At 45.7% G+C, this 15766-nt stretch overlaps 1 pseudogene; it reads right to left on the bottom strand.

The window, feature by feature from the left end:
• Positions 1-12448: 12448 nt before the first annotated feature.
• LOC123066219 (cytosolic sulfotransferase 5-like) lies at positions 12449-13376 on the bottom strand (annotated as a pseudogene).
• Between the last annotated feature and the right edge of the window lie 2390 nt (positions 13377-15766).

Here is a 15766-nt window from a genome sequence, read left to right as displayed (position 1 = left end):
GCCCACGCGGACAAGACGCCGTCCATCCACCCCCCCATGAACGTTGCCAGCCGAGGGTGCTGTCGCCATGCCTAACGGGGCTGCCGCGCCTGGTCTAGGTCCCTCCACGAAGGCCGGAGTGGCGAGATCCGCCACGAGCGAAGAGATCCGGCACCGCGCGGCCGACTCCATCACCCAAGCCCGCCGTCGACCGATCCCGCCACCGCCGGGAGCCCGCACGCTGGCAGGAGTCCCACACCCATGGATATGGGCACCCGTGCACAGCCGCGAGTCCGCCGCCTCCGGGATCCGCCACACCGTCGAGAGGACCGCACCCTGCAGATCAGGACGCCCACGCCGCCGTGGAGTCGAGAATGAGAGGAGAGACCCTCCGCCGCCGCCGTCGCACGCACGGGCTTTGCCCAGCGCTGACCATCGGCAGCGGCGGAGGGGAGAAGGGGCTGGAGGGACTAGGCGATGGCGGCGGCTGAGCCCTCCTGAGTCACCCGCGGGGGAGGCGACGTGAGAGGGACGAGAGAGGAGTTTGATCTATATACTGCCAGTTTAACTTTAGTCTATTTTTAAGTCGACACTAACAACCATCCGGTCTGATCACTGGATTTTATTCCAATGTAAAGGGACATAATAAAGTTGAAACAATTATTCCTTAGTCGTACGAGAAATAGTAACTTCGATTCTATTTCCATACTAGTATAATGCTCATGCGTTGCCATGGGCCTTTAAATATCTTTTGTAATTGCAAGTAATGTGTAGAAACGACAACCTTCAACAATCAGAAAGTAATCAAAATCCACTTCACTTGCTATGCAATTTGATTATGTATACATAGAGAGCAAATCCAGAGAATTAGCTTCGGGATAGGGGAGGTTTACGCCCTATCAAATTCGGAGTAAAAGATGGGAGGCTTGCCCACTTTTGGCTTGATTATTGGATAGAGGAGGGGTTCCTTAGACACAAATTCCCATGACTCTTTGTCATTAGGCACAATCCAAGAGCAGTGGAGGTCAAGGTGGATGACAGATGGACTCTGTTGTTCTAGCAATCGTTTGGGCCCTTGGAAGTGGCGGATTGGGACCTCCTCTAGGATGAGCTAGCCAGAGTGTGGTTAACCAACGGGGACGACAACATTTGGAACCTTTGGGCCAATTTTCCAGAGGATCCCTATACAGAGAAAATTTTAAGACGAATACACAAGCAGAGGTGATGGATATTTAGAAGATGAAGATTCCTTCCAAAATAAATAAAAATTGTTTGGCAAGTTTCCAGGAACCGATTTTTTAGTGGTGATCAAGTGATCAAAGGAAAAGGGACAGGAGACAGCAAGTGTACTTGTTGCGGCCAAGATGGAACTTGCGAACATGTCCTATTTAGATGCATCATTGCAAGGTTTGTTTGGAGTGTCATTAGGGAGACCACAGGGTGTATCTCGAACTGCACGCGGGGGGTGGGTGGGTGGGTGGGTGTGTGGGGGGTTGCTAATTTACACCATCTTCTTATGGGCAGGGCCGACTCTATGTTTCAGAAGGCCCTAGGGCGAACTCGGCAACATGGGCCCCTAAGTCCTAAGACCATATATGTGTGTGTATGTGTGTGCGTGATACATAAACAAATATATCTAACTCCATTTTCATTATTAAGAGTAAACTTTCAAACATACATTTTTAGTTTGAGATTACTATAATAATTGTTGGACATATGGACAATGCCATATTACGACAGAAAGACTAAAAGATAGCAAAATGAAACTGACACGATTACCTCAAATAAGAACCCTTCTCTGATTGAATTTCCATATCGCTTTCTTTTACTTTTCTCCTTTTTTGAGCACCCAAAAAATGCTTCTTAGGGAACATTGTAAGACAGGCTAATGTCCTAAAATTATGAAGAAAAGAGTATACAAAAAATTACAAACCTATACATCAAACCCTAATCTTTTTTTTGCAAGAAAGCTTCCGATCTATTCATCAATCTTGATAGTAAAACGAACACCAGAAATAATAAAAATTACATCCAGATACGTAGACCATCTAGTGACGACTACAAGCCTTGAAGCGAGCAAAAGGCGTGTCGTCGTCATCGCCCCTCCCTTTTTGGAGTCGAGCGAAACTTATTTTAGTAGATAGACGGGAAGTCGTCGTGTTAAGACCTCATAGGACCAGTGCACCTGAACAGCAACCGCCACAGATGAAGAGTGGTTTAGATCGGAAGGATCCAACTTGAAAATACACGAACATAGACGAATGACAACCAGATCGGAGAAGATTCACCAAAGACAGATCCATCGGAGACACACCTCCACACCACCCACCAATGATGCTATACAAACAACCGGGACGGGGGCTACGTGGCGAGAACCTAGGTGCTTCACTTTTTTTTGAGTCACTGGGTGCTCCACGTATCTCTAGAAATCAGGCTAAGGGAATTGGGCCCACATCGTTCTTGGCTATATTATTAGATCATGGTCCCCTAGGCCTGCTCCTTGGGCCATTGCCTCTCAAGCCATACACCAGGGCCGGCCCAGCTTATGGGGACCCATGGACGAGATAGATGAATAGTTTGGATTGGTTTTGCAGCGATTGCTTAGACCTTGTGGACGACCTGCAACAAAGCTTTAATAGAGGGACGATCTATAAAATAAAACACTCGGTTGACCGTGTGTACAAAATTGTGATTCTACTGCAACTTTGGAAACCACTTGGAAGACTGCGGGACCGACCTCATCTTGGCTGCTTGATCAACACCCTCCTGGAGAAGTGCTGGAGCCTTCGCAACACATCATGATGAAACAACATTGGCTAGCGAGGCATCCTCGCCGTGAAGTGGTGTTGGAGCCACCTTCGATTCTTGTGTCTTGCTTGCTTAGTTGTGCTTTATACCGCTTCTTAGTAGTTTCTTCTTTGAGGAATGCTTCTTAGTAGCTGTTAGCCTCCATGTGTGTCGCATAGCTATGATTCGGTCCTATGGGCCTTGTAATAATTTAGACTTATTCTTGGTTATCTCTGTGTAATAAACCGTAAAGCTTCTGTTTAGATAGTCAAGCGCCTTTTATCTGGAAAAAAATTAGCTTCAGTTTCTAATTTGTTAGTCTATTATCTAAAAATGACTGCATAACATCCTTATCTCATAGCATAAGCTGCTCGTTTCTCATTTTCTTGAAAGAAAAAAAACCTTTTTTAGACAAGAAAGAAAAAAAAGCCTAACATGGTAAGGTTGTGTGATTGTTAGTTGTTTTATTTTCACCTACATAGCCTTTTCTCACCACACCGTAGCACAGGGCCTCGTTCCTCTCACTCCCTCACAACAGGTTGTTGCTCTCGCTTTCTCAACGCAGCACAGCCGCCGCTCCCCCAGCCGAGCCGCGCCGAGCATAGTCGCGTTGCCGCATCGTCGATCCCCATGACGAGCCCATCCAAGGTCGATTCCTGGTGCCAAGGAGTTCACACCGTCATGCCGAGGGCGACCACCACGCCGGCGCGACCTGCTGCTCATTATAGAGCTGCCATATTCTCCGAGTACGGCGGCCACCACCAGAGGATTGATGCCACTGATTCTCAGTTTTTCCCTGCCTATTCCATCCATCGTACTCGTCTGCTACTGTTGGCCTGCAGCCAGCACAACTGCCCTTCTTCTCGATTAGTTTTATGGATGATATTCCAGTCCTAGTGAAGCAATGGATATAATCTGCTTATACTCTCCTATAATTGAGAAATTGGAGTTAATTATTTTGTGTGTCACAACATGTCTAACATTAGCATTCATTGTATACATTGTGTATCCGGTATTATCAAATGTTGATCACACGAGCAGTTGACTAAACATGTTTTTACAAAGGCTATAAACCGATTTAGTGCTCAGGTGTGATGTACGTAAACTGAATCCGAAACAACCTTATGAGTGTCCCTATAGTATTTGATTGTTTGTTTTCAAAGGAATTGTTTTTTTTTCAATGTCTTGCAAAATTGTGCTCCAAAATATTCTTCAGAGTTCAGAGCTAACAAAATGCTTCATATGGATGGGCGATGGGAGTGGGCGATTTCCCCTGGTGTCTCACCACCCAGATGTCACATGCAGTTGTAAGTTGCCAATTTCCCCCTGCTTTAATATCACTTTATTGTTGGTGCAGTGCAATGTTGCTATTTCATCTATAGCTGAATGGTCGTGGGAAAAAATAGCATCGTACTATTTGTTCTATTTTTTACCTTGTATTGGCAAATAATATGTCCATTTATTTTTCATCTTTAGTGGCCACATATAACCCTTTGGCAGCCAGTGTCCACTAGTTACTCTGCACATGTTGTTTTCCGTTGAAAATAACGCAAAATGAAATCCAAAAGGAACACAAATAGGTTCAACCTTTTGTAACACTTGCTGTTTAAAAGATTGTAATAAAGCCAATCATCAAGAGTGCTTTTTTGTTCATCCGTGTCACAAAAATAATTTGCACCCTCTATTGTACAAGAGAAGACAAGCTTGCCAACTTTAGCTTGCAGTATCTAACCTGATCAGAGTAGTGAAAGATCCTCCTTTCCCAAATCAATATATTCTTGTCACACACCTCAATGAGATTAGTTAGTGAAGCCTTGACCTAGTCTACATAAATGAATGACGGTGCTACCACAACATCTACAGCATATAGCATCCGAGTTAGTAAAAACAAGTAGGAAACGAAATCTTAAAATCGACTACATAATCATATGTACAGGGTGGAACACATTAGCCTCGCAAGTGCTGCCTAGGGTAATCTGAAATTCTCTTTTCTTGGCAGCAGTCTTAAACTCTAGTAAAGTAGTTACAAATCAGTGTGTGCACCCTACTTCTACTTGTGTCTTCCACACTGAAAATTTACCATCTGATATACATAGTTGTCACTGTTGGAGTTCCTCTTTGAAAGAAATGCCGATTTCTATTCAATAAAAAAATTTAGTATACCGAGCTTTGTTGGAAACTACATCTCAGTGCATTAGCCAAACCTAAACAATGTTTATCCAAAGTCACTTAAAACACCTTGGTGACTGTAAAAAGTGTATCTCCAAGTCCAGAGACAAAGTGAACTTTTCGTCCAAGACAAGAAATAATGTTGTGTCCATGCTAACAACTTCTATAAAAATAATCTACTTCAACTACCATCCCTCTCCTGATAGTAGCAAATTCAACAGCAGTATATCTGCAATAATATGCCACGTGAAAAAGTTTGTTTAGAAGAATCGGTATCTAAACATATCTATAACTATACCCCTTTGGTCGTGTACCAACTGACGTTAGTTTTAAAAAAAAATCCTTCGAATGATAGTTTTCTGAAGACACACACATGCTCAACAGCTCAAGAACAAAAGAGTTCTAGGATTTCTTGACACACATACTCCATTGTGAAATGGAAATGGAAATAGCAGCATTTGGAAAAAGCTACTCCATCTGTTCCAAAATACTTGAAGTTATGGTTTGACCTATGTCAAACTTCTTTTTAAGTTTGACCAACTCTATTAGAGATTACCATGCACAATTGCATGTAATTATTCAACACTGCACATAAATATATCATGTAACTAATGAGTCAGAAATTGAACTAACTCAAAATGCATATGCCCAGGAATTAATTCATGGTTCAGTGTTCATATAACTGTATTTGCAAGTACATATGTATAACTTTCATTTATAATCACCTCCATATAGGACTGATTCATTAGAGATATGCATTAGAGATAGTATTTTCCAAATGCACATATTTTATAAGAATGTCATTATATGTCTCAAGCATTTCGATACACAAATAACAATCAAACAACAAATAGTTTTCCACGGAAAATCTTGCAGGCATATTTAGTGGCTCTAGATATACACGGAAATTTCTGTAATTCGTAAATACTCCCTCCCTTCCCAAATATAAGTCTTTTTTGAGATTTCAATATGGACTACATATAGACGTATATAGACGTATTTTAGAGTGTAGATTCATTCATTTTGCTACGTATATAGTCCATATTAGAATTTTGTAAAAGACTTATATTTAGCAACATAGGGAGTATTTCTCAAATATCAGCAGGGCGTAACCATCAATGTTGAGCTTCCTTCAGTATGAGTCATTGACATGTAGAGTTAGAAAAGCAAGATAATACGGCATCCAAAAACATCTTACTCCTCGTGAAACCTTGCGGCAACATCCCATCCTGTCTGCTCCTTTCGCCATCGCCATCGAAATCGGTGCCTCTGCCACAGGTTTTGAACCGTCCACGGCATGCCAGAAGACGCATCCGCAACCGTAGCAGGACCTCAAACCCCCTTGTACCACGCTAACAACAGTGTCGGTGAAAAAGAAACCCATTGATGTTCTCAGCGGGTGCTGCATGAACAAGACACACGATTCTTTAGCACCAGAAGAGGAACAACAACATACTACCTTGGCTGGCGATGGAGAGAAGCACGGGTGTCGCCGAGCATGTGCCCTTGAGGATGCCCATCAATGATCGCCGTTGCGCCCCCTAAAGCACCAATTCCGCACTAAATCAGTCACCCCTAGCCGCTGTTCCACATCAAATCGGCAGGCCGCCGGGTGGATGTGCTACATGAGGGAGGCGACGGAAGGCAGGCGGTCGGGGATGGCGCTACGTGAGGGCAGGGGCAGCTGATTAGGCAGGCGCCGAACCGTTGGGCGACAACGGCTGCTAGGAGAAGGGCAACACAGTAGTGGGACGTCCATAGTGGCACAGAGAAGGGGGGTCGGTTTCGTACCTTGAGGAGAAGACGACGCCAATGGATGATCTGTTGCTTGCTGCCGCTGCGTACTTTCTTCATTGCTAGACCATTGTCGATCCTCCTCTTTGCTTCCGTCTGCGCCGCTGCGTTTGCCCCGTCGTGCGGCGCTACCGCCTATACGAGAGACAGGGAGAAATGACGGTTGATTCATGGTGAAAAAAGAAATGTAAATAGTGATAGGAGTATAAAATTACACGATTTGGTGCGTAAGGGGAGTCCTTCTCATCTTTTAGGTGATTGAATGGTAACGTGGATAATAAGGAATATAAATTACGTGATTGAATCTTTCTTCTTTTTTGTGTGGGGGAATTACGTGATTGAATGATCACTTGCCAAATCAGGAGGTAGAAAAAATGGGTGGGGTGTGCGCTGGGGAGACCTTCGATCGATGGGGTGGGAGGTGGGACGAAGAAACTCCAGACGAAAAAAATCAGTCGAAAAAAACCTAGACGAAAGTGATGGGACTATTCAACCAACTCGTCCATACACGGAGCACTTTCGGATCAGCTCTTACATGAAACGATGACAAAATGTAAGAGGGGCTACTAGCTAGCTTTATCTGGAGAAGGTGTTAGGTGTGTATAACCGGGGTGCTACCAATGGGTGTCTGTGTCACAATGGGTGTCTGTGTCATACGTTGCTCCGGTCTGATTGTTTCAACGGCAATGGTTTTGCTTCAGGCAAACTACTTTGAAGGTCTGTAAAACTACTGATCAACGATGGAGCCGCGTCGAGCTCGGGTGAAGAGGTGATCTGTCTCCTTTTCCTTCGTGAAGAGGACCAGGCGCTGGTTTTTTGCATAAGATTATCCTATCTTTTCAGTCATGTAATATCGATGTTTATGTGGCTTGTAACTGAATCTTTATGTTATTAATGAGACACGTATTACTATGCAAAAAATATTACCTCCTTTGGATTGACGGAGTACTCCCTCCGGTTCACCAGTAGTAGTTGTCAGCAACGGTCTTCAAAAGTTTAAATTTAACAACTACTCCCTCCGATCTAAAAAAAAGGTTGTAACTTTAAACTAAGATTGAACTAACCTTAATTTAAAGCTGTGACACTTTTTTGAATATGAGGGAGTAGTTCATATTACTCCCTCTGATCTATATTAATTGTCTTTATTTAGTACAAGTATTACCGATCAATTGCGTATGTACATGCAGCCACGCGAGGTCGTTATTAGAAGCACTCATGCCCACGTGATTGGTGCTACTACAATACGTCGTTGCCATAAAACCTTTTCCTGGTCAGCATACACCAGCTGGTATGGGGCCGGTATTGCCACTGCGACCCCAGTAAATGGCCATGGCAACCTCACGCATTGAAACGGTAGCTAGGCGTTGCACGGCATTAAAGCCTCATTTATTGATGACCACCATTCCGCAACGGCGACTTCACCGACGGATTGTTTTTCTCCTCCCGCCTTCATCATGCTGCAGCACATCTCTTACTTATCTCCTATCTCTCTCTCTCCCCTCAATGCGTCACGACAGTTCATTGGCTCCTCCAGCACCTCTACTCCTCTAGCACGGGCACGGCCATGGTGTAGTGTTTCTGTAGAAAATATCCCAATCTCGAGCTGGTATGCGTGAGAGTAAACCACTAAGACTAGAAACTGCTAAAGATTGAGAGATGTTGTTCTGTTCGAGGATCCAAACCCGGCTAGAAAAGAAGTAAAAAAAGAAACTCCACCAATCCATACTCTAGACGCACTAAAAGATCTACTAGCTAATAAAAAGAACATGAGTTGAACGCACTACTCCATACTCCACTGACCCATACCACTAATCCCCGTCGGGGAAGTTAATGCCATGTCGACCTTCTCGTTCTTGGCTCTCCAAGTGGTAGGTTGACGATGGTTGTACAGTGAGGTCTTGGGTGACGACAGGTGCATGCTACAATTTGTCCGTAATTTTAGTTTTTGCTTCACAAAACAACATTCTATTATGCACTTTGCATGCAAAAGATAATGATGTGCAGATATCCATGTTCATGTTTGGTATTTTCAGAACATGCCACAGTTTCCTTTATTATTTTCTTCATACAGTATTTTTTTTCCGAACGGATTTGTCGTCAAAATGTTGGAATGCTTTACTATGGAATACTCACCTTCCAAACAGATCCGAAGGAGAAAAATATTGATGCGATTCAACTGAATCGCGCGCCATGCAAAGGAGAAAACAAAGAGAAGTTACTTTGGTTCAAGGAGCCTTGAATTTTGTTGTAATGTTGTTAGCACAAGTTCAGAACCAACTCCTGCTTGCAACATAATGGGAGGGATGCAATTTTCATCTAGTCAAGAAAAGGTTGCTTTGGCAAACCTGTTATTGCAATACAAGGTTGTGGGTGAACATGCATATGAAGCAAGAACTGGAGCAACCAACTTTCACTGTCCGACGAACTTGATGCCATGTGGTTGACGAAAAAGTCCATAGTGCAGGCTGGGTGAGTAATTTTTATTTAACTAGGAGCAGGCCTCATTTACTACGACCCAGGTGACCAACATTAATTGCATTGAATGGTAACCTGCAGCCCTGCACCCTGATTATAAACACCCACGTACTGTATTTAACTAGGAGTAATTTGTATTTAACTAGGAGTTTTTTTAGAACGAAGACGCCAGATGCGTCCGGCCTTAACTAGGAGTATTAACGTTGTGTATTTGCTAGCTTATCCCTGTGTATTGCCGCAGTATCCAGTTAATCACTATATTAAGTGTGAACCGCTAGCTTATCCCTGTGTATTAATGTTGTGTACCAATTCCGACCAATATCTCTTTGTCCAGTTCTGTACAAGATTGCGGCGAAGGTAATCACAAATAGGCTACGAGGCATAATGGACGAGATCATAGGTGCGGAACAGAGCGCTTTTGTACCGGGACGTTTAATAACGGATAACATCTTGGTGGCATACGAGAGTGTGCATGCAATGAAGAAGAAGAAAAAATACAAGAATGCTTTTTGTGCAGTTAAACTCGATATGTTAAAGGCCTACGATCGAGTTGAGTGGCATTATCTTGAGGCCATGCTAACTAGATTGGGTTTCCGTGACAATTTTGTGAGGCTTATTATGAAGTGCGTCACTTCTGTACGGTTTGCAGTCAAGGTCAACGGATCCCTCCTTCCTTTCTTCACACCAACGAGGGGACTGCGTCAAGGTGATCCTGCATCCCCCTTCCTCTTTCTCATATGCGCGGAAGATTTCACTTCTTTAATGAATTATTATGGTGGAGCACATGTGGATCGAGGTATCAGGGTGAGTTTTCAGTCACCATAGATTAATCATTTGCTTTTTGCCGATGATAGTTTGATCTTTATGAAAGCAGAAAGGCAAAGTGCATATAGATTGAATGATGTTCTCCGGATTTATGCTTCTTGTTCGGGACAAGCGGTGAACAGGGAGAAAAGTTCTATATATTTCAGTCCAAATGCTTCACAGACACTTCGGGCAGAAGTTAAGCAAATTCTGGGAATCTTCATTGAAGCTTTTACCGAGCGCTATCTCGGTCTTCCTACTGCTGTAGGTCGGATTACCAGCGGCACCTTTAACCATATTGGGGAGAGAAGCCGCGGAAAAATGCAAGGTTGGTCTGAGCGTGGAATGGCATGTGCAGCACGGGAAGTCCTTTTAAAATCAATTGTACAAGCCATCCCAACGTTCAGTATGAGTTGTTTCCTCTTGACAAAAAAGATTTGCAAACAATTGACGTCAAGCATGGCCAAGTTTTGGTGGAGTAGCTCCATTGACAAACGATCTTTACACTGGTTGTCGTGGGAGAAGTTGTCTGCTCCGAAGATGGAAGGCGGCATAGGGTTTCGGGACATCGAACAATTCAATCTCTCCTTGCTGTGGAAACAAGGCTGGAGGTTGATTACACATCCTGATTCCTTATGCTCAAGAGTGTTGAAAGGGAAGTACTTCCCCAACTCTGAATTTTTGGAAGCTCACGCCCCTAAGTCTGCATCGGCCACATGGAAAGCTATTATTGCAGGACGTGCAGCTCTAGAGGTTGGGTTGATTAAGCGTGTGGTGAGTGGTGAATCTATATCCATTTGGAATGATAGATGGATCCCCAACACAGCGACTTTGAAACCCATGGGACGCATTGGGAATGCTCAGCTCGACAGAGTTTCAGATTTGTTTGAGCAGGACCGGCGCGCATGGGATATAGAAGTGGTGCGGAACAATTTCCTTGCTCCTGATGCGGACGCCATTCTCAACATTCCGTTGAGGGCAGCTGGAGGTGAGGATTTTTATGCTTGGGCTCTCGAACGATCGGGTGTTTATTCCGTCAAAACAGCTTACCGTGCTTTAATGACTCGCAAAGGGCAACTAGCCCCAGAGGAAGGGACGGTAGCGGGACCATCATCGCCGGATAGACACTTATGGAGAGCTGTGTGGAAACTCAAGGTTATACCAAGAGTACGTGTATTCTGGTGGCGTGTTCTCCGGGGGATTCTCCCTGATTATGCCACTCTGCAGCACCGTCATATTCGAACTTTGGCTCGCTGTGACCTCTGTCAAGCTATGACGGAGGATCTTCAACATGTGTTAATGTTCTGCTCGCATGCAAGGCAATATTGGAGGGCTGCAAAAGAGATTCTGGACATCAAATTGCCAAACCTGCATCCGTCAAATTGGGCACGGGACATTGTACTGGATGGTATTATTCTGGATCATGACGAGGGAAACTTATTACAGTTATGCACGCGATATGGACATCGCGCAACCGATGGACACATGATCAACCTGTTTTTGATCCGGTTCAATCGGTGAAAATGGTCAGGGATGACCTGTTGATGCTTGAGATACCCATGTGGAGACGTGGTATTCCTGATGGACAGTGCTGGAGGCCCCCTGATGTTGGCTGGGTTAAAATAAATACTGATGGGGCCATTAGTACTGATAATCACTCTGGAGGAGGCGGTGGTGTGGCTCGTTCTCACCTATCCTTCGTCGGAGCTTGGAGCAAACCGTTCGTCAGGGTAACTGATCCACTGATTGCCGAAGCTTTAGCCCTCCGAGAGGGTGTAATTTTTGCACAACTCTGGGGTTTTTCTCATGTGGTGATGGAAGTGGACTGTCTGGAGGTTGTGAACCTCTGGGCTTCGCGCAACAATGCTCGTTCCATTGTAGCGCCTATTTTAGATGAGATAGGGGAGAAATCTTCAAGTTTTATTTCCTTTTCTGTTAGGCATGTCCTGAGGGATGGGAATAGTGTGGCAGACCTCTGTGCAAAGCACGTATGTACCTTGTCGGTCTCCGAGTGCTGGCTCGAGGAATGCCCGAGTTTTCTAGTTAGCAGCATTCGTGCTGATTGTAACAGGACCTTGTTAAAGCAATAAAGCTCCCCAATGTTTCGATGCAAAAAAAAAAGCACCAATGGTCGGTCAGGATAACATCCTCGCGTGGTATCATGTCCCAAAAATTCGCATCTAAGTATTACTTATTTATAAATCTCACGACAAATATTGTAGTTGCCTTCCAATAATTGCTCATATCTCAAAACAAGAGCAGCGTCAATGAAGACGAAACAAAATGTTACTAAAATATGAAAGTACGTAGTCTTTCCCATTATTGTTAAGGACTTACATTTGGCTTGCACAAGCAAATACATACTTCTTTCTGAAAAGAGGGGAACACTCTCGACTTGCGCATCGAGTGATGCACATAGCCTTAGCACACACGTACTTAATCATGACAATAATCAAGATGTCAAAATGTAAGATCTGACCCGCTCAACTTCTCCTCAACAATGCCATCCAACTTCTTTGCCATCTCTTCAGTCAAGTAATTTGCCCAGTCACCAACCTTGGCAGTCCTAAAGAAGGAAGAATTCTCCATTGGCTCCCCGCCAATCCTATCAGATACACCGGATGAGTTGACCGGCATGCTTTTGAGCTTATCGAAGCTACACAAGTGCACGATCTCCTCCACAACTCCACATCTCACCTCCTCCTCCGTGAAGGGAACACGGAGGAACTCGGCGAGCATCTTGACATGCTTGACCAGCTGGGCCATCATCTCATCATACTTCAAGAAGAGAACTCTATCGCTGTTTGATATGCTTTCCTTCCAGAACCCAAGATTGTGTTCCCATATAGGCCCATACGAGGATTCTCCCTTGGAAAACAACTCAAATGCTTTATCTATGGAGTAGTTCTTGTTTACCTTGTAGATGAAGTGCCATAAAGACACGAGCACATCCTTGGGACTGCGACATAAGTACACAACTCGGCAACCAAGGGTCACCACGCACGGAGGCAGCAGCGTGACCGGAAAATGGGTGGAGAGGAGCCTTGGGGAGGGGAGCTTCTCGAGATCGGAGAGAGGGTGGAGCTGACGGTAGGGCATCTCGAGAAATGGCACGAGGTCCTGAGGGTGGTGGGTGAGCAGCGGGTGGTCGTCGCCGGTGATGGCGTGGCGAAAGCGGTTGGTGATGGTGAAGACGAGGGCCTTGAGCCAGGTGGTGCTGCACTTTGGGTACGTGACGAGGAGGATGTCGTCGGGGCGCGCCTCGAACTGCTCCTGCACGATCTTGACGCTCTGCACGGCCAGGGGTCTCAGCCAGCAGCCTTGATACCGCACCCACAAACCTTGCGTCTGTGGAACAATGCTCTCATCTCCTCCCCCTCTAATACACCGGCTTTGTGGTTACTCTCAGTTTGAGCATCTGCCATGGTGAACTGTCTAGCTAAGTTGGGGGTATGAGCAGGTCGAGGGATCTAGGATGGGTATTTATCAAGGCGAGTACTGGGCGCCGGTGCGCCGGCCCAAACTTTGGGCCGGTCGAACCTACACCGCCTGATTGGCGTAAAAGAAACCGTTCGATCTTCCCCCACCCAGAAAAGCTTTCTTCTAAAAACGACGGCAAGTAAAGCTCCACCTCCATCGGAGGGCGACGTGCAACTCCTGCTCGCGAGGCACGAGCGGTAACCCTGCCGGCCGATGAAGGACCTCCGGCAGCATCCCGGCACCGCCCCCAATAACCGCAACAGCTCAGATCCCTGTATCTTTCAAAAAAACGGATGCAGCCCCTGCGCCACAAGATTAAGATCCCGTCCCGTTCGATGATTGCAGCTCTGCCTCGTCCTCTGTTTACAGCTTAGCTCCTCGTCGACATTGCTCGGCCATTCGCGGTCACCCTTCCCGATCTAGAACCCGATGCACCTCCATGATCATCTCGAGGAAGAAAGCCGGTTCCAGCAAACGTGGACACCGGTTCCAGCAATCCCCACAGCTGGTTGCAACATTCCGTCACGCCGGTGACACCGATTCCAGCATCCATGGTCGTGTTCCAGCAAACAGAACCTCCATTAACCGGTTGAAGCAAAAAAATAGTTGGTTCCAACAAAATTTAACGCCTGTTCCAGCAAAAAGTCTCTAAACTAGCAAAAAACTTCGGTAAGTTGATCGTAGCAAAAAAAATTGCGAGTTCCAACAAAAAAGGATGCTCGTTGCGAAACATTTCCCCTGATTGTGCAATGGTGGCTGAAGATTTCTTGAATCCATGGTTGAAGCTTTTTCAATCTACCGTTGAAGCTTTTCTTTCAACGGTTCCAACTTTTCCAGTTTGCCAATGTTCAGTTGAAGCTTTTTTGTCTACTGCATGTAGCTTTTTACGGCAACGGATGTAGCTCGGGGCAGCTCTGGTTGCAACTTAGTCTTCCCGAGGTCCCAGATCCGCCACAAGCTGGTTCCAGCAAAAATGGACGCCGGTCGCAGCTCTTTTGGCTGCTGGTTGTAGCTCGCTTACCTGCCCCCACAAACAGCGCCCGCCTCCTCTCGCAGGAGCCGTGAGCGCTCAAATTTGCAGTGATGTGACCTCCCGTGCCAATGGAGATAGAAGTGTGGCAGCGGTGGTGTGCCTCGCCATGCCCCACAGGAGAGAGAAGAAGGAACGAGAGGAAGAAAGAAAACCAGAGGAAAAAGATGATAGTGCCATCGCGAGAGAAGAAAGTAAAATAGAAGGGGAAGGGATTGTGGCGGGCCCAGGTGACTAGTCAACTTACCTGAGCGCGACGCGGGCCGCTGGATGGCACGGGATCGCACGGCGCGCGCCCGACCGGCACAGTTTTCGGCCGGCTCGCCGTATACAAACATTTCCCATTTATCATGGATTTTAGTGTTTAAACAAAACAGCATTAAACTAAGTGGCCGCACTAGCCAGTAGCAATATACTAGTACTCCCTCCGTCCGGGTTTATAAAGCCCACTGATCGAATCACCAAGACCAAGGCAGTCTCCTGTTCGCGCACGCTAGTTTAGGTATTAATCCCTCGAGTAATTACCCGATGCTTCGTATGGAACGTCATTCATTGCGGGTGATCAATCATGCATGCTCTGCGCCAATCGCATGCTTCACTTTCCCTCTTGAGCCCCCGCATGCAACGTCTGCGAATTTATTTCCTGCGGGCCTAGCAGACGGAGCTGCAACCGAAGCGGAAAATCTCTATGCATGCAGCGTTTGTATATCAATTATTTCCTTGATAATGCTGCCTCATGCACTTTTCTCGCAAGCATCCAAGGTTCCCAATTAATTTTCCTTGGTACTCGGAAGAAGGGGGCCTTATAAATACGGACGCCCCTCTCGTGCTTAAGGGCCCAATAAACCCGGACGGAGGAAGTAACATGTTTGTCTCAAAAAAAAAAAAAGTAACATGTACGACGAGGTCTACTTGACTAAAGTGAGCACCAAGCAATCAAAAGGTGTAATACTTAACTGCAAAAGCGAAGCACACTAAGGCTGGCCATAGTGGAGATAACATAAATAGTACTCCCTCCGTCCGGGTTTATAAGGCCCACCGACCGAATCACCAAGACCAAGGCAGTCTCCTGTTCGCGCACGCTAGTTTAGGTATTAATCCCTCGAGTAATTACCCGATGCTTCGTATGGAACGTCATTCATTGCGGGTGATCAATCATGCATGCTCTGCGCCAATCGCATGCTTCACTTTCCCTCTTGAGCCCCCGCATGCAACGTCTGCGAATTTATTTCCTGCGGGCCTAGCAGA

This window comes from Triticum aestivum, chromosome 3B (genome assembly GCF_018294505.1).
Source record: "Triticum aestivum cultivar Chinese Spring chromosome 3B, IWGSC CS RefSeq v2.1, whole genome shotgun sequence".
Classification (NCBI taxonomy): Eukaryota; Viridiplantae; Streptophyta; class Magnoliopsida; order Poales; family Poaceae; genus Triticum; species Triticum aestivum.
The sequence above is the reverse complement of the archived record's forward strand: the minus strand, read 5'-3'. Positions and strand labels throughout refer to the sequence as shown.